This window comes from Balearica regulorum, chromosome 4 (assembly GCF_011004875.1).
Source record: "Balearica regulorum gibbericeps isolate bBalReg1 chromosome 4, bBalReg1.pri, whole genome shotgun sequence".
Lineage (NCBI taxonomy): Eukaryota > Metazoa > Chordata > Aves > Gruiformes > Gruidae > Balearica > Balearica regulorum.
The window spans coordinates 3182720-3202118 of record NC_046187.1 but is presented as its reverse complement, the minus strand read 5'-3'; the positions used below and the strand labels follow the sequence as shown (position 1 = coordinate 3202118).

Here is a 19399-nt window from a genome sequence, read left to right as displayed (position 1 = left end):
AGGCAATACTGGCACAAAAGAACTGCAGACCTGTCCGAGTGAGCAAAATAGGGCAATAATTGCCGAAGTTCAAAATTTAGCAAGAACCAAAGGGGGAAAAAACCCCAAACAGAAATCATAGTAACTGATATTAGCAAGAAGGAAAAAATATATACATCAACTTGCTAGCCAGATTTTTCTGGTGGGGGGGGTTTGACACATATATACACACACACACATATATATATACTCAACACTCTGGAAAATAATTGACCAATCCTGTTGTTGCCTGTGCTGCTTAAGAAAACATACACTGGCTTTGGATTTATACCTGGCACAAAAAGTTACGTGACTACGGTCCACATTCGTGCACCCACATTGGCTTAACGCAGAGGTACGCGCTAGAGAAAAACCAATATCCGAGAGCAAAAAAAAGTCCAATGGCTATATTTTATCACCTGTGAAACAGAAGTGGGGCATGCTAAAGGACAGAAAAAAAAAAAAAAAACTTCCCACAAAACCAGGCAGCACTGCAAGCGTAGCTAACCATAGAGCAAAGCGGATGAGCTCAAGCCTGAGTCTCTAAATCCAGGATAATGTTGTAAACATGCTCGCTCCTAAACCGTCTGCATTTATACATTCACATTTAAAGACCCATCGGCATTTATAAGTAGGGGAAAAAAATATTATGATCACTTTTTCGTTTTTCAGCGGGGTTGAGGGACGTACCGTTGAGCAAGGGCACGTGAAATGCCTCAGCCCTCTTGCCATTACCTACAAGTACAACGTGGAACCACGTTGGGTGTTGCAAACCGGCACACACTTTGATGTTCGCCCACATGTGAACCCCCACACAGGTGAATCGGCTGCTAACGCAACTGCAGACACCAGAAAAACAAACCCCCACAAAGTCGTGCAACGGGAGTAACGATTACACAGAATAAGCATCGGGCAACGCGCACAGAGACAGTAACGATTTTCATGCGTAAAATAAATAAGTAGAGCAGGAGTGAGCTTCAAAAAGCAGATAAATAACCATAAAAGTCTGTGTTTGTGGGGATGCTTAGATGCACACAGGAGGGCACGCACGCCATCCGACTAGTACTTGGCGTTCCACTGAGCCGCCTCCGACAGAGCACGGCTCCCACCTAACTCCGCCCCCCCGTCAAACACCGGGTGAAAACCATTCTCCGACAGCGTGAGAATATCCTAAAAGCCTCCCACTTTCAGCCTATGGATACCGATCGACAAAGCACTTGGTTTCAGTCACCCAGTCCGTTCCAACGCATTCATTTCAGTCACCCTACTTACCACGCCGCGCTAACTCACTTCACGATCCCCGATTCCAACCTACTTTAACCTGCAACAGATGGATGCCATCAAAACAACCCTTCTTACAACCACGCCACATGCCAAGACAAAAAAAATATTGCCTTTTGAATTCCTTTCAGCCAACTTCAGCACATTTTCCACATCTTCTACTGGTAAGAAAACAGACCATCTTTCTAAAGACACGGCAGGGTGAAGGGGAAGGTGGCGCAGGAGCTGACGACGACGGAACCCTTTATGACTTCAGGCAAGGGCTTGGATGAGGCTTGACACAGGACAGATTCTGACAGGTACTTGAAAGAGATCCCTTTTACGAACGAAAGATGGCTATTAGCACTGCACTGTCCCCTGCGACGCATATGCGCACATAAAGAAGTAAAATTGTATTTTAATGTTTAACTGTCCCTTGGGGGGGAGAAATCAACTGTCTTGGTAAAACCATTAACCAAGAACAAATAGCTAAGCACAAGACACTTGAAATAAATGAGGAAAGCGTCTTTGCCCTCGACAGGACACACATTTTATCTTCTTTGTCCGCATTTTTTTCCATGCTTTACTCCTTTTAACATGCCAAAACCGCAATCATGTTTTTATACTTCTAAAAGGTTAAGCGAGAACGACGCAACAAATGAACATCTGACAACTTCTGGTTTATCAGGGACGAATCAATCATCGCTTGTTTTTCTTTCATGCAGAGTAACATGAAAGGCTACAAACGTTCAAGTCTCAATTATTGCTGGAAGCTCAGACTGTAGCTAAGACCACACGACTATATTCCATTTATTTCTGGCCAAGAAGACGCAAGCAGCACTTTCGAAATAGAGTCCCGTTTCCTTGATTCGTGCTTTTGTCACCTCAAAATTAAATTACTGCAATGCACGCCACTTCAAGACGCATTACGTACACTCAAATATCGATCACAATGCGGAAAAATAACTCTTCGTGCAGACAAGAGGTTCATAATGAATTAACTCTTCATGATTAACTCCCTGTACAGGCACTTTTATTCCAGAAGCGTCTCTTGCCGTGTACGTTCTCACTCTGAAATAACAGCGCTTGATCGTGAATAGAAGAGGGATAGAACTACTAAAATCCCACTGAAACACAATGAGATCTTGATGCTTTATTTAGGTGCCTTTGAAAATCTGACCCTATGTGATCGTTGGGTCTTTATGACTTTTCTCACTGTAACACGCTCTGATCTCCTATTAGATGGATATAATTGTACCCATCTCTTCATGGTCTGGCCTCCCCTATCTCAAAATAGTTTCTCACAGACTTGCACGACCCCCTCATTTAAATCAAACTCGAACACACAAATAAAAGACACCAAGTAGCAATTCAGCTGCTTCATACCCAAATGCACATAAAAATACCAGGGAGAGCTTCCGTGAAATAATCAAAAGATTCAACACCGTGTTTTAAAGCTTAGGAGTCGGGAGTGCTCATATCTCTATTTTCTTTCCTGGTTTTGTCAACTCTAATTTTTCAGTAGGTCATCAGTACTTTCTCCTTTTCCCCATTCTTTCAAGGTCTTTAAAAAGCATTTTTGTCACTACTACCATCTCAGCAATTTACTCTCTTTAGCACATTACAAATTCAAATCCGTTTTGACAAAATTGCCTCAGTACTCAACAGCAGCCCTCTTCTGTAGTCTTACCATGCTAGCAAACGATGATGTTTTGATCCGTGGGCTTTTCCAATGGATTCAGTAATCTCATGAAATATTTTGTTTCCTTACATGTAGATTTTCAGTTGAATTCACGACGCATTTCAGCGACACAGAAGCCGGCATGTTGGTCTTTACTAGTTTGTCAACCAGCGAAGACCAACTGCCAACAAGCTGTCCTTTGCAAATACTTTCTTTACAAGAAAGAAGATAAAACCACAGAGCCAGAGTCCTTTGCACCGTATACTTATCATGTCATCTCTTCCTACGCACACACCCCTGAGATTTTTAATTTTTTTTTTTTTTTTTTTTTTTAGGAGTTTTACACAGGTATACAGATCACGCTCAAAAGCAAGCACTGTACCGATACGACAAAGAAAGGTTTACAAGAGAAGAGTACGCCTTCAAGCAGCTACCGGCAACCCCCTGAACACGAGAGGTTTGCAGTCTGGGAAACTCCAATGTTGACGTGTTAATTTGCAAAGTCTCGGCTGGCATCTCTACACACCGCCCGCGTTTCGGTCGGTCGGAATGAAGACTCGCTTTATTTACACGTGGCCGCCAAGGCTGGGCAATCTACTCCGTAGGTTAACAACACGCTATTAGAATACGGTACAGAAATCACAGATATCTGAGGAATACTTAGATGGTATTTTGTAATATGGGACAAACGCACGATTTGTAGACTTAACGAGCTTTTTCTAACCTACTACTCAGACATCGCAACTGCTCTACGAAAACGCGCCGCTAACAGTAGTTAACGTTAACTTTTGACTGCTCCACAGGGAATTTTTCTTTTCACTACCATCGCGATTGAATCTGGACTATTTACTTGCAGTTTGACAGACACCAAACATTGATCAAAGAGAAGGACAACAGCCACTATAAAACACCCTCAACTTCCAAAACATACACAGTTAATTGACTGGCGGCTCATCATGTTAATACATTCAGGTAATACCTGGAGTTGAGAACCCAGAATATCCATTGATGCTCCTACCCTTGAGATAACCACTACCTTTTTTCCCCCCAATTGCCTTGGTTATTCTCTGATTTCAGAACCCATCTGTTCAAACCAGCCATCGTTTAATTGGGCGCGACTCTAAAAGCGGCACAGATGAGGCGTTACCATTGCCCAACTCATGTGTCACATAGCTTTTGCCAGTACGGTAACTTCTTCCATACCAGCATTCAAATGTAAAAGACGGGACTGCAAAAGGAATGCTTCTTCTTCATGGAACAGTTCCTCTAAAATTTGCCAGATAGTTTTTCAGCAGCTCACATTTTATCTTTTGTACTCTGAATTATTATTTTTTTTAATCAAGCTGAAAGCGCTGCTGATCAACAAAGGGCATCACAACAGAATAGCGGTGATATTGTGAAGTGCAAGCCTAAGATGTAGCTATGACTGCAAGAAGGCAAAGGATTTTTTTTTTTTTTTTTTTTTTTTTTTTTAATTAAACTACCCCAGCAGAGTCTCAGCCTGCAGTTCTGCTACGCGTGCCAGAATGAGAGCTAAATCTTGCACCGGCAATGGCACGGGTTCAGTAATCTAATGCTGGGAAATGAGTTAAATGAGATACGAACAGCTATAACGGAAACAGATTTTCCCAGCCTTTAATGAAATAACATTTTTCTTCTGAAAGAAAAGAAATACAACAGTGTTTTCCTTTCAAAGCCACTTCCTTTGCTTATAACCGTGTATGTTTTCCTCCCTTGAATTTAGTGGAAGACACGAAGGAAGAGAGATTAAATCACAGATCTTAACGAAATTTCAGTATCTAAATTCCTGGATGAACAAGGTGCCAAATTTTCTTATTTCAATTTTAAAAAAAAAAGTATTTTTATCACACAGCTTTTCCCGTTCAAGCACACATAGGCATTTCAGATCTAATTCATCCTGCTACGTACCTTTGGTTGTATAGAATTTGCTAATAAACAGTTGAACTGAAAAGCCCACAATTCTAAAATAGCCGTCTTAATTAAACAGTGCTCTCTCAGCATCTAAAGCATCTTCTTATCTGGGAAAAAGATACAACTGACCTTACAATAAACTAACATTATTTTAAGAGATGGGAAGCTGAATCATAGGAAGTGTGAAGAGGAAGACGAGCTTTCACAGACAAGAGGTCACTAGCAAGTCAAACAGTCCCTCCCAAGATGTAGCTAACAGCATCTAGTAATTAATTATTTTAATCTCAGGGCTCTATCTCTCTAGATTGATGATGGCAGTTATAAATGAGAAGAAGAAAAATATCCTTTTAAGTACATATTACGCACCTGAATAATTTAAGACGCTTTGAGTATTTAGGCCGATTAATCAGAGAATGTCACGATGGAGAAGTTGGCACCACTTCTACTGGCGTTGAGCTGGAACTGTGGCTGGAGTTGCCCTCACCATAATGTTGCGTATGGTATGGACGTGGCCCACGTTTTGGCATAAAAGACTATTTACAGCAAAAAGTAGCGTGTAATAACAAGATGGTGAAATAACTACAATGAAAAAAAAAAAAAGCTTTTGTGCTATCCACTGCAGATGACCCAGGGTTGAAACATTCGGTGATTTCAAACCAGAACTAGTTTGCACACGTTTAAACACAGAAAATGATGGCCTGATACAGAAAGCTGGGACAGAGTTGACTGGATTCAGAAGCGACCCTTCAGAGTGCCCCATATTCCTCAGAACGAATGTTCTCCCATGAGATCTACCGAGGGACGGGTAGGAGCCAAAATTATACGCTGCCAAAGTAGGTGGGAAGACTAATGTTGTTTGCGTTTATTATACATACCGGTAAAAGCTTTCTTAGGTTAGACAAAGAGGCCGCAACCGAAAGGAGATGCAGCGTGTAACGATATTCAAGACTTAGAGCGTCCCCGAGAAATGACTTTCATTGGTATGACTGGAGATGGAAAGAGCCATTGCAAAAAAAAAAAAAAAAAAAAAAAAAAAGAAGCCAAGAAAATAAAACCAGGTTGAGGAATGCATTATGATTTATGCACACTATAAAATAACAAATGTATTCTAATTGCAACACATTTTTAATAACTGTTGAACTGAAAGACTTCTTCCGGTAATTTTAACATTTGCATATGAGAGTTTTGTAGTAGTTTCATATCTTACTACAAAGACTGCTCCCAGAAAGCTGCATTTGTTATTTAGAAAATTTCTTATTGCTGTTCCACTACCCCAACAAACATATATTTTTGAGCAACCTAAGGAGGAGAAAACTATGCCTAGATAACAGCTTTATCTGAATACCAGTTCCTGCTACAAGATTGCTCCAGGCAGACACAACCAAAAGTTATTACGTGCTTATGGACCCTTGTAATTTTTACTAACGGAGAAGCCAGCCTTCAACTAGTCCATCTTTTGATGTCAATGGGAAAATTCCCAATTATTCCTTTTATGCTGGTGGTTCTATTTCGACACCCTTGACTCTTTTACAAAGTCGTCCTTGAAATTCCAGAGCTTGCAGGATACCGGCCATCCCGCCACTCTTTTCTTTCCACCGGAACGTACACGTGTTTAACCAGTTTTGCTTTGTGTTTAACCAGTTTTGCTTTGTTTTTAACCAGGAGAAGAATAAAGAAGATAAAGGGCTACATTTGGCAAAACACTTGCGCGTATGCTTGATTTTTACCACATCTTTAGGTCCCATTGGTCTCAAATTAAATGGGCTTAAGTTTTTTTTTTGCTAGAGGAGGGATTTAAAGACACACTTCACTGTGTTGCTGAGTTTGGGCCAATATTAGCCAATAGCGCAGCAGCGAAAGAGGAAGAAAAAACAAATGTAAAAATCAACCCGCACGTGAGCCAAGAAGCAAATGTCTTCTATAAACCTTTTTATGATACTTCGCTGCCACAGACATCTGTAGGAGTCCTCCCACTACGTTCATTAATTTGACATACTGGACTGGCTGCCAGCTGACTTTTACTATGTCAATGCAGGATTTGTAAGAGCTGAGGCAAAACTGCATAATTTTCTCTGAAAAAGAGCACAATAAAAGTCTTTTGCCCAGCCGCACGTTCCTTCCAACTACAGCGTTTCAAATGATAGAAGTTATTTTAATCCACGCTGATTTTAAAATCTAAAGTAACAGGGTTCTAACCCAGAACGGCACTTCGGCACTAGCTGAACTTCAGGCACGTGTAAATCCCTGATGTCCCACTGGGCTATTCGTCCACCAAACATTTTGGTATAGGTTCTGGCTTGGAAACAACGTGTGCAAGTCAGAATTATACTCATCAGCGTCAATGTAAAAAAAACCAGAATCTCAAAAGTGCCTGGAAAATATAGCCTGGATTTTTTTGACATGAAAAAAACCTTTTTGTAAGGAATCATAATAAATATACAGAGAGACTGTAAACCTTCTTAGGGAAATACAGCAATTTTCCTTTGTAATCCTCCAGGCACTGTAACATCTGAATCCAGACAGATATTCTAAAGCAACCCTGTCAGTCCCTACCAGAGCCATATAAAGCCAAGATCTTACGATTAAATCAAAGACGTTATCGAAGTGCCTGATCTCCGCCTGCTACAAAAAGCTCTGAAGGCTGACTGAAAAGTATCCGGGGCGGGGGGAAAAAAAAAAAAAAAAGGAAACACCCCCCCCCCCCCCCCAAAAAAAAAAAGTGAAAGATCACATGCTGCTCAATTTGGCTCGCTCCTGCCTCCTCAAAGCCTTGACCTTATACAGAAGGGCAGCCGGGAGACCGCATGTTCAGAGGGAGAACTGTCTCCGCGTTTGCTTATTTATGTCCCAGGGAACAATCCCCACCGGCTTCAGGCCACTCACCTTAAGGGAAATACTAAAATACCTGTTGAAATCCATATCTTCAGCCATGGAAGCAGGCCAGCCCTCCCTCCCGCTGCCCCGGGAATTCCTGCGCTCGCACTGTGCTTCCCCCTGACTTCATGGTTCCCATCAGAAATGCTGGAGGATTATTCGTTAATTGAACAAAAAACTGCGTGGTGGGAGGAAAAAAAAAAACAACAAAAAACAAACCACAGTCCAAAAGCTCAACGAAATAGATTAATTTCGTGTTTTAGCTGAAAGAGAGTTTTGTTTCAAAGAAAGTCATCTCAACTACATTTCCTATAATGCACTGCAGTAACTCGTGCAAGCGCAAAGCATACAGTTGATCTGAGAACAATTTTCCTTTAGATCAGCATGGGAGAATGTCATATTTGGATATATCGACATTAACGGTTTCCTGATCTTCCTGCTCTGCCAGCAGTTTGGACGCTACCTCCTTTCGTTACCAGTTTTGAACGAAATAACCATTTAATAACAAATTTCCCAAGCAGGGGAAGGAAGAAAAAAAAAAGAAAAAAAAGAAAAAAAAAGATAAAGAGATAAAAGAGGCACTTTATTTGCCGTAGACATTACACAAGTATTGACACCTATGATTTTTCTTCTGGTTTGCAGAGCAAACGCTGACATTCATGTTCTAATCACTCTCAAGCCCTGCGGTCCCTCCCACTGTAACCCTCATCTGCATCAAAATCTGTGGGGCTCTGTCTCTGCTGCAAACACAGAAAATAATACCATGTACTGGACAGACAAGTGCTTAAATAAAGTTGTGGAGTTCAAGTTTGGAGAGTGGCCGATGCAGGATAACTTACAGCAGTTACGTCAAGTAGGATAATTGATTCACCCCATTGATTTGAAGGACTCGTCTCCCTGACGGCGTTCCCTCTCCGTATAGCTAACCTTTCTCGAGCTGACACCGCTTTTACGTGACTGCACAGCTCAGCGACTGCTGCTTTTTAATTACAGCCCCAACAGCAAAGCTTGAACGTGGACACGCTTAGCGGGTCTCTCAATATTGCAAGCTATCAAGCAAGATGCAGGCTGAGCAAAGAGATCCTTTACGAATCCAACACACGCAACCCCGATCTTAAGTTTTTTCCCCTTTGATTCCTGTTTTCTTCAGCCAAGACTTACCAGGGCTCCAGGATCTTTACTTCCTTCGCTGTTGCATCCATAATAGTCAGGGGTTTTATCCAAATCCTGTATGTTCCCTTGCGTTCCCAGACCCTTATCCGAATGACAAGACTGGCAAATGGGTGCATTGCCCATATCAGTTCTCCCGCTGACTCCTTGCTCCACGGAGGGTGCCCGGCACTCCCGAAGGACACCCGACAATCCCGGAGGAGGATCCCGCCGCCCGTGCTCCACTCACACCGGCCTCCCTTCCCCGAGCCGTCCTTATGTCTCGGAGAACCTGAAACCCCAACAACTGCGGGCGGCAGTCGGTGACCATTCCCAATTCAGGCGCTGCCGGGCTATTTTTACACCTACCAGGCCAGCTATGCATGTAAATGGCGTTGGCTTGGGGCGGAGGGGGGGTACTGCTCTCCAGCGTACAGCCAGCCCGCCTAGCACGTCAAGTTAAAGTCCCACGGAGAGCAACGCCTCTGTGTGAGAGGGTTATTGAATTACCCACTTGCATGCCTTTGAAGGTTGGGGTTTTTGTTGTGGGTTTTTTGGGGGTTTTTTTGTTTTGGTTTTTTTTTTGTCCCCTACCGCCCCGGGGTCTCGCTGCGTTTAGATAAAGCGCTGAATTTCAGAACGTTGCTAATGCTTTCGGAGTTTCTAACTCAAAAAAAAAGATGATTAATTCAAGTTGCATCTATTTGATGTTTACAAAACAAGACAGAACATATGAGTACAGATTTCACGACCGTTTCGTTTTCCCGTGATTCACGTGGTATTTCACGAACACGTAGACAGACAATATCTGCGGTGAGCTTGCTTTTGAATTGATATATCCACCAGGTTTGATTTCAGAGGAGCTCAAATGTATCCAAAAAAGGGCATTCTCTGATGCTAGATCACTTTAGCTCTTGTCTATGTCGTGTCTGATCTTGTTCTGGGATTTTATTGTTGCTTTGGTTTAGGGTCATTGGGTTGTTTTTTTTAGCTAGACTAGTAATTATTTAAAAAAAATACCAAAACAAAAACCCAAAGCAAACAAACCAACCCTCTACCAAAATTGAGAATAAGGACGTTCCCTCTAGGTTTGAGTTACTTATTGTGATTGTACCCAGTCGGATAAAAAATAATTTTGTGTGTTGCGTTCTGGAATCCCCCCATTATTCCAGAAGAGGTCCAGTACAGAATTAAAAAAAAACCAAAAACCACAAACCACAAAACAAAACAACCCCCCCCCCCCCAAAGTTAGCTGAGAAGTAACCGGAAGTTTTGAAATGCTTCAGGAGCAGCTGAAGGTAACGGAGGGGATGGAGACAGACCGCTTGTCCGTAGGTAACAGAGTCCCATAGAATACATCGCAACGCACACGCAACCCGTGAGCGGAGCTGGGCACGGATTTCAAAAATTAAGCCCCAAATTCCTCAGAAACAGAGTGACCCTCAAAGAATTGTAACACCTAGCCAACGTTTTTCAGTTTGGGGTTTCGGAGCATTGCTAGCGCTGCAACACATGTCCGCAGGCAGTGGTCCGTAGCATCCTACTGCTTTCTGCCCAGTTACCCCTCGCAGCAGTGCCAGCTATAACAACAGTGTGCCTTTTTCATCCTGATAAGGATTATTGATTGGTATAGGGTTCTCTTTTCTGTTAATTACCCTCAGGTAGATTTAAAGGGCTCTATAATTTTTTTCTTGACCGATGAATGCTCCAGCTCCTTTGAAAAGCCTCAGGTGCCGTGATGCACGACGAGTATGAACACATGCTGGATGGGCACGGGCACAAAACGGCCAAAGTCATTGTCGTGTTTGGTTGCGTGATTATATACTCGTACGGAACTGAATGAAACCCGAACTGCAAAACGTCCCCAACGACAACAGTTTTGCCAGCAATTGGCAAATACAGGAGATGCAATGTTTAATCTTACATTCAGACAGCCCGAACTTCAAATATAAAATGACTAACAAACGAGCGAAGGCTTCAGCTCATGTTAAAATTACACGTTAGAGTAATAAAACATAATACGCGCACACATTACTTCGCTACGGGCAGGCTGACCGTGCTGGGAGCGATCACCGCCCCAAACCATTGCAACCACAGTTGACGTTTGGTTCCCGCAGCACCGAAACCAATCACTGCCTTTAAGTGACTCCAATGACATTTCAGAAATCTGCACGCAAGGCTGGCCTTCTCGTAATTAGCCGACGTGGATTTTCTTCAACTCTTCCAAGGCATCGCCCTGTGACAGTAAGGTGTATATACGTTGCCATAACTGCTTCATGTAGTTGTAAAAATAAAAGGACGCAAGAAGGGATCCCACCAAATGCTCGAGTTGACCCAAGTTCGCATAACGAAGGTTCCAACGCAAAATGGAACTGAAAGTCCTTGGATAGAGCAATCTATTTAACGTGAAATAAACTTACTAGAAAACACAGAAGAGAGTGAAACAAGGCATCAGCTCGAGGGGAAAGGGTGGCAAAACCCGAGTAGCACGCATTCCTTTGAAATAATGCTTGCAGAGAGCAACAATCTGCGTAGACATCTGATGAGAGCGACGGATAAGCTTTCTGCCAGAGCCTTTTGACAATATTACTGTTGTTTGGTAAAATGGTTCAAAGTCATTAGGGCAAATTACTCAGAAAGCAAACACGTCCGTGTCTTGCCAAACATAGTTAGGACATCATATTCTAACAAAGTATACATCTTATGATGCAGGAATCAAAGCTTTTGCGGAGGAACATGCTGCAGTATCTTTGTAAGTTCCCATGCTCTTTTTTGCTGCTGTTGTCTGAAACCAGAACACAAAGGCACGGTTTTCAAGCATGAAACTCATACCAAAGCATCTTAGTCCTCCTCTCCGTACAGAAAAGTCAGAGCCCGCTCTGCGTCACGCTGCCGGAACCGCTCCGAAGCCCACAACCTTGCGTCTCCTCGCAGGGCAGCAGAACTTTTACAAGAACCTCCTGTAGGTAATTCGCTGAATCCACTTGTTTTCCCCGCGCTTTAACGCGCCCTTGACTCCTCGGCAGCGCAACAGCCCTTTTTGCGACTTTAAACCCAAATTACCCCCTTAACTAGAAAACCTTCAGGAACGCTTTAAGTGCCTGGTGAGAAAGAGAGCAGAGGATCTCGCATACCCAAACGCTGATGCTAGGATAGCCAGCAGCTGACTGACACGGGATCCCTCTTGTCCCCCGAACGTCGATACTACCCGAGAAACGTGAGAAAAGCTCAATAATGCAGAAATTCACCTTACTGCTCCAGTCTGTGCTGCGCACTCACGCTTTAAACATGTATATAACCCTCGTGCTTTGGGGGGGGGGGGGGGGGGGGGGGAAGAAAAAAATCAGGCTGTGCTTCATTTTGAGTGCTCAATTTTGCGGCAGTACTTGCGGTAAGCGCAAACCGGTTCATTCACCTTGGCAGGATTTCCCCCAAAGTTAGCCTTGTAAAGTGGCAGCATTCGCTGTGTCAGGGTTTTCGTTTTTTAAGAGAAATATTCTGGTAACGTGCTTGTGTCCGAAACCCCAGTCTTCCAACTCTTTTGCCTTCCTAAGTCAAATCCCAGTTATCGACACATCCAACTTTTCCTTCTTCTTGGCCAATAAACTTTTGAGTTTTCGCACAGTGAATTCTGTCCGACATCGAGAAAATGGGGAACAAATCAAAGAACCGTGGTACTTACAGCAACCGAGGGACTGCCCTGGTACGTTTGTTGAAAATTATCATGCTACTATTTGCTTCACCGCAATTTCGGAACACCCCTCTTGGCGTTATTCTTACGCGATGCGGTGGCTCATTACAATGCTTTCATTACCTATCTCTTGTGGAGAATTCCATCCATCGCCACGGATGCAAAACTTTTGCGCTTTTGTACCCTCCCAAATAACGCAAAGCGATCGGAATTCACCAAAAAAAATGCAGACCGGCAAGCTCAACATACATTGTAAAGACCATTACTAGTATAACGGGCTCTCTGCAAAAAAATAGAGAATTACCTGACGACTGCTCTATCTCAAACCACGCTATAGGCTGTGGGAACCGTTCTGCGTTCATCACCTGAACTCTTCCATCACCTGCAGCAGGTACGACGCTCAGCTTTTCAGCAACGCGAACCCAGCACGCACACCCCCAGGCAAAGCCCGCAGCAGGCTGCGGAGGAATCGCACCTTGCGGGATCTTTCCCGTTAAGCGCAGCGAAACGCACCTTCGGGTGTCGTGCAATCAGCCACGAAGCAGATTCGCGCGAGTCTTATTTTGTTACGTTTCATAATTCTTCAAACAGGTTTTTTAATCGTGACATTTAGAAGAGGCATGGCTGTGGATAAAATTAAATACACTTGAGTAAAGCTATTCATTTTCAAACTTGACCAGAACGCTCCCAGTTTGGTTTTTTTTTCTTTTTTTTTCCTTTTTTTTGACAGAAGCAAGGTCTAGCCCAGTATATAATGCCGGTTCTGAGCAGCATCGGACATTTTATAAATAATTTTCTCAGATATGTACCTGGCTTGGTTGACATGTTAGCATGAGACAACTTCCGACGGAACAACTACCGCCTCCTTCGGCCAGCAAACACCCGCGCGTATTTGTGATTGTTGTTACGGTCTGCTTTACCTGCAGTTTGCCACATCTGCAAACATTGAACCTAGTCAAAGGATGAAATACAGATGTAAAACACCTGGAAAGTCCCGTAAATTAAAAATTGAAAACAAGCCCTGCAGATAAACATAGACAGTATTGCCTATGACCAGACAAAACACTACGTGAAAAAATAAGAAGCCTTACCATCCAAAAGCTGAATGTTAAAGATGAAATAATACTGAAATAAATGGTTTTGCACATGTAACATTGCACTGTCATCATACTTAATGCATACGTTATGCTTCAAATGTCACCAAGAATAAAAATAAGCTTACAGTGATTATAACATCATCACCAACTAGAACTTACACTCCTAATTACAGTGTTTCTTTTGTCATCAATTTCCGTTTTCACTTTTCCAAAGATTGCTAAATACTTTCACTTTCCTACTACTGGCCATCGACAAAACCAGCGCAACAAAAAACCCCACCGATTTGCTGCTACTTGTAAAATCTCAACTAAGACCTCAAAGACTAATAAGTGAGAAGCAGCGGAATCAAAGCTCTCCTCTCATCTCCAGATGGAGACTTAATTTTTTGGGATACCGCTAAGGTGAAACCGGACTAGGGACAGTCACACACCCCCAGGTACGCAGCAACAAAAGCAAAACTGCTCTGCTGCTATGGAGAATGCGTCTTTATTCTTTTTTTGCCATTACTATTAAAACTTAGGTTGTCGGTAGAGGTTTCGATTATACTCTGATCATAGACTCTTTAAAGTTGGAAAAGACCTCTAGGATCATCAAGACCAACCGTCAACCCAACACCACCATGCCTACTAGACCATGTCCACAGCAGCTAAAATAACAATTCGGGAGGTACTGTAAACACATTTAGTGCTGCAAAATAAAAGACAAAAGGGAAAAATGAAGAGAGAGACAGACAGAAAGAGGGTTCCAAGTATGGAGACAAATCAAAACCTATATATTTTAGTGACATAAATCCCCAAAGGTATTATTGTGAATTCTTTCCCCAAAGAGGTCTTTACTATTATGTTTTTATGGTTAAACATAGCAATTAAATAAATTTTAAAAAAAAGTGAGAAAAGCGACTGTAGTGGGACCTATATATTTCTAGGAGATCTCCTGAACTTGGAAATGTTTCCTAAACGCAAAGTCTTTCGTTCTTGGGCATTCTTCTGTGGGAAGGCCAAGTACAACACGGCTCCCTTGTTCCTGGCAATGATTTTGAGTCAGATCTTCAGCTCACGCAGATCATAAACTCTGATGATTTATGTCACCATGTCATTCATGCTCCCTTCGTGTTTTACAATAATGACACCGATGCGATCCTTATTTCCCAAAAATGCAGCTTTTCCTTCTTTCTTCTGGTATTTACCGTCTGTTGGTCACACAGACAGCAACAAATAATTCCTGAGACCCAAGCAGCCTTTACGAAGAGGCAGCAAACCCAGCAGCAAATCCTTTTCAGCTTCAATAATTTGAGCCCAATCAATTGCAAAAAATCTATTCCGAGCCATTTTGAGGAGGACAAATCATTTTGCTATGCTTTAGATGGTCAATCATTCAACACATTAAGCACAACGATCCTCTCCGGACAGTGACAAAGAGCTCTTAATCCAAGTAGTACCATATGTCTTTGCATCCCTATGAGAACGAGCAAAAAAACTGGTTTGTAATCACTGCAGCTATAGATCCTGCAGTACTGAAGAGGTACAGGTGTGACAGAATCGGAAAAAGATCGTTTCACAGATGGGAAAGTTCAAAACAAACAAGTATATAATAATTACAATTTTTTCTTTTTTTTTAAAGCTATACAATCTCCGTTATTCTGAAATACTTATGGCTCCCTGGTGAATTTACAGGGACCCTCCTCCAAACACAAGCCACCTGAGCCTCCAGCATTCCACAGATAAAACACATGGAACAAAAAAAAAAAAAAACAACCACCCCACAAAAAAAACCCTTAGAAACAAAAGAAAAAAATCAAAGTGTGGACAATTCAAATTCAACGATACAGCATACTGCCTGATAGACCCTTCACATTCCGGTTACAGTGTTCGCAAATGCAAAACGTAACCTTTTTATTCCAGTATTCATGGTGTTTAAATATGTAATCTATAGAAATACAATATTAACTAAACCATTAGTATTTTGGCTTCCTGTAATTCAAAACAAACAGATTTATTTCGTGCTTGTTTTCATACCAGTTCACAGAGGGGAGAAAATGTCTCACGTGAATTCTGAGGTAATTAGAAAACAAACCAAAAAAAAAAAAAGTTCAACAGATAATCAAATGATCAGCATGCAAGTTGCTAACAAAGTTGGGGTTTTCTTAGCACCCAACAGCCTATTTTCCTGTTTGAAAAAACGCAAAGCATATCGCACAGAGCGTTTTAACGCCCAGCGATATTAATTGTACACAGAAAAGTAGCGGTGTTATAAAATTACAGCTGTGCACCACATTAAAAAAAAAAAAAAAACCAAAACACATGCATACGCTGTCCACCGTAGACACGGTACACGTAGGAACGATGGAAAGCCACAGCCCCAAGCGCATTGGCAGTACCCTTGGCCACCACAGAGCAGCGTTGGGATCAATTCAGTCGTGCGAGCCCAGCTTCACCGTGATCGAGGCAGCGGGCTCTGATGAGAAGCACTAACCCAAGAGCAGCGATACAGCGAAGCTTTCGCTGCACCCAAACGTGAATCTCAGGGGAAAGGGTGAAGAACGCAGGTCAGACCCAGCCATGCCAACCTATCACTTCTTGTGCCCAAAACAGCTTTTTCTTTTTTTTTCTTTTCAAAAAAAGCAAATTTTTTTTTGAGAACTTCCTGTTTTTCTATCCCTCTAAGCTCTAACTGGGACCTATTTGTCTCAGGCAGCGCAGTCTAAATCTAAATTAAATATCTGGGCCTCCATTAGCTCTAATTTTTGTTCCCTAATGCAGACGGGATACTAATTCCGCCTTAAGCCCTCTTGTGGGATTTCGTCAAGCTATCTCCTTCAGAATTTGGAATCCACGTAAGGGCTCAATCCTCTTCCCTGAGATAATCACCCCATCTTCTCTTTCGAGTCCCTCAGCAGGGGACCGCTGCTGACTCTCGGAAAAGCCCAGCCTCTCCAGTCCTCGTTACTGAAATCCGGAACGAAGAGCAACAGGCCCTCTGCAGACCACCGTACCACTCAGCCGGGGAATATACATTTCATCGATAACGTATAAAAGGCAGCATGTCTCATACCTACACGTATGCATACAGTACACAATACAGTGTTCCACATGATGCATCTTTTGTTTTACTGTAGTTTAAAAGAATCCATTAATTCAATGAGGAATGAAAGGTAACATAATGAATATAATAATAATCAATATCATCATCATCACATGATTCTTCTTTTCCAAAAGATCGTGCCATTCAGTGACACTCACTAAAATGGCCTTTATTTGGGGTAATGCCCAGCATTTATTGAAGTCTAAATGTTTTCCTGTCTAAACGTCAATTGTTCTTTTATTTTTTTGTTGATGCAGCAGTGGTGTCTGCAGTGCTGGTAATGGGGAGCGAAAACAACAGTCCTGTTTCAAAAAACAGATTTATTTTACTTTTTCCCCTTAAAAAGTTACCTTATCACAAGCTTTGAGTATTTTTTTTTTTTGCACTGAAATTTCAAAGAGAAAAACGGTCTGTAACTAACTTCTCTTCCCTGGAGCTCCGTCCTAGGCAGGATGATGAAACCTATTTACAGGCTAACGTATGCAAAATGTCATAGCAGGTAATTGAAAGTTATTACACAGTCTTATCAGACCTTTTGTGGAACCAGGGAAATGAGTTTATTTGTAAAATGCTGGGGGGGGGGGGGGAAGGCATTCTTTTAGTATTAAACACATTTGGAAATTGTGCCTGTGTAAAACTATCCTTTCTAACTGCTGCTGGGAATTACTGGGTAGCGAAGTATCCTCACGTCTCAAAGGCAGCGACTCTCTGGGCATACACTCCGGTAACAGAATGAAGTACATCGAGGTCTTCAATGCCCAAGAAATGCTCCGAGGAATTGAAAACGGAACCCAGAAACACGGGTTTCAGTGTCACCTACCAGCGAAAGTATAAAAAAGAAAGAGCATCAGATGTAATGTATATGCAACTTTTTTTTTTCCATTTCTGTATTTGTCAGTTAAAGGGCGGGGGAAGTAAATTCTTAGGGAATCCTCAAAGAACAATACACTTTGGGTTACTAGCTTTTACTCCCCCATAATAATGACAGGTTGCTGATGTACATAATTATGCAGGGTCTTAAGTACATGCCGGTAGATCATTTACTCAGTTTCTTCTTGATTTTGCATCCTGTGCCTGCCTGTTATCTCAGAGCCCATTAAATACATCTGGCATAGCAAGCGTTTCTATTAATCTGCATACGAAAACAATTTTATCTTGAATATTAAGCTATTTGTTGTAGTAAATTGGTCTTTATGGTTAAGCTAGCATCAAAAAAAAGCATATGTAGTGCGACTGAAAGAAAACTATGCTTAATCTCCCCCAATTCACACGCTAATGTGAGTCAATGCACACTGATATGTGTGTATATATACACATATACACACATCTGCACGCACGCATATATTGAATATATCTGAAAACAGCCTGGCTGTGCACAATGGACTTAGATTTAGTTGAACCACAACCGCAAAAGAGCGTAATTTTTCTGTTCTGTAACATTACAATTTGAATTGGATGTGCTCAACTAACCACACCACTAGCTTGCTTGAAGAGACAAACCAGAACCCAGCGTTTCCGACCCCAAGCCTCTGGCTTTAACAAGTTGGTAAGACTTCTGCGCGGAGGAAAAGACATCCTCCTTGGAGTAAACTCCTACAAGGCTTATTTTTCCAACCTCTGAAGAAAGAAAGGAGGCACGGAATGAATAGTCATAACACCGTACTCGTCGCCTGTCAACAAAGAGCAGTTGAAAGCTTGGGTTTGTACCACGCCTATATAACTTTTTTTCCCTTTCCCCACGCTGAAGCCGTTTGTAATAGATGATAAATAAAAGATGACAATCTTCCAAAAGCAGTTCTCTGCGATCAAAAGTGTTTTAACAGAGTATAATCAAGAACGTTGGTTTCTGCATGCAAACAACAATTTGTGCCTTGTAGTTATATAAATCAGCCAAACGAGGCACAGAATAGTATGAAAAACAAATAAATATGCTATGTAACTGAATCAACTTCCATAATTTCAACCATATACACAGTTCTAAATACACATTGAGAGCCTGTGACTGAAAACACATCTTGACGTAGTTTATCAGCTAGACATGCCACCCAGAAAAAAAACCAAAACAACCTCCATACAATTAACAGAAACGCCAAAAGATGTACTGAAAAGCACATCATCCATAACCAATTCTTCATCAAAGAAATTCTGTGGCAATCCTGAATTACGTATAAATTAAAGATTGTGAGAGCGAGACCGATTACGAACAACTGACAAAAGACAAAGGCAAATTTTTGTGTACTGCAGTCTCTCAGGACTACTAAAACCAGCAGTATCTATCAATTAAAGAGCGCCGAAGAAGGCACAGTGACAAAACTGGGAAGTTTCTTTCCAGAGAATTCCTAAGTACGCGATAAAAGTTTCTTCAGTTGCCATTCATAATTTCTGATGCTGTGAGATGCAACCGTTAATGGTCACACACTGTGACTACTGAACACGAAGCAAAATATCCAAGGTCTTCAGAACAACTGTGCATTCTGATGAGAAATAAACACGTAAGAAAGAGACAATCAAATAAATATTAGTTTTGTAGTTAAAGCATTGGCGAATTCAGATAAGCATGGATTCAGGAAAATGCCTTTCACCAAAAAAAAAAAAAAAACAAACCCAACAAACCC

The 19399-nt window shown here is 41.9% G+C and overlaps 1 protein-coding gene across 20 annotated transcripts in view; it reads right to left on the bottom strand.

The window, feature by feature from the left end:
- The window catches only part of ANK2 (ankyrin 2), a 343812-nt gene that overhangs the window by 146291 nt on the left and 178122 nt on the right, over positions 1-19399 (bottom strand). The gene's annotated exons all lie outside the window — the stretch shown is intronic.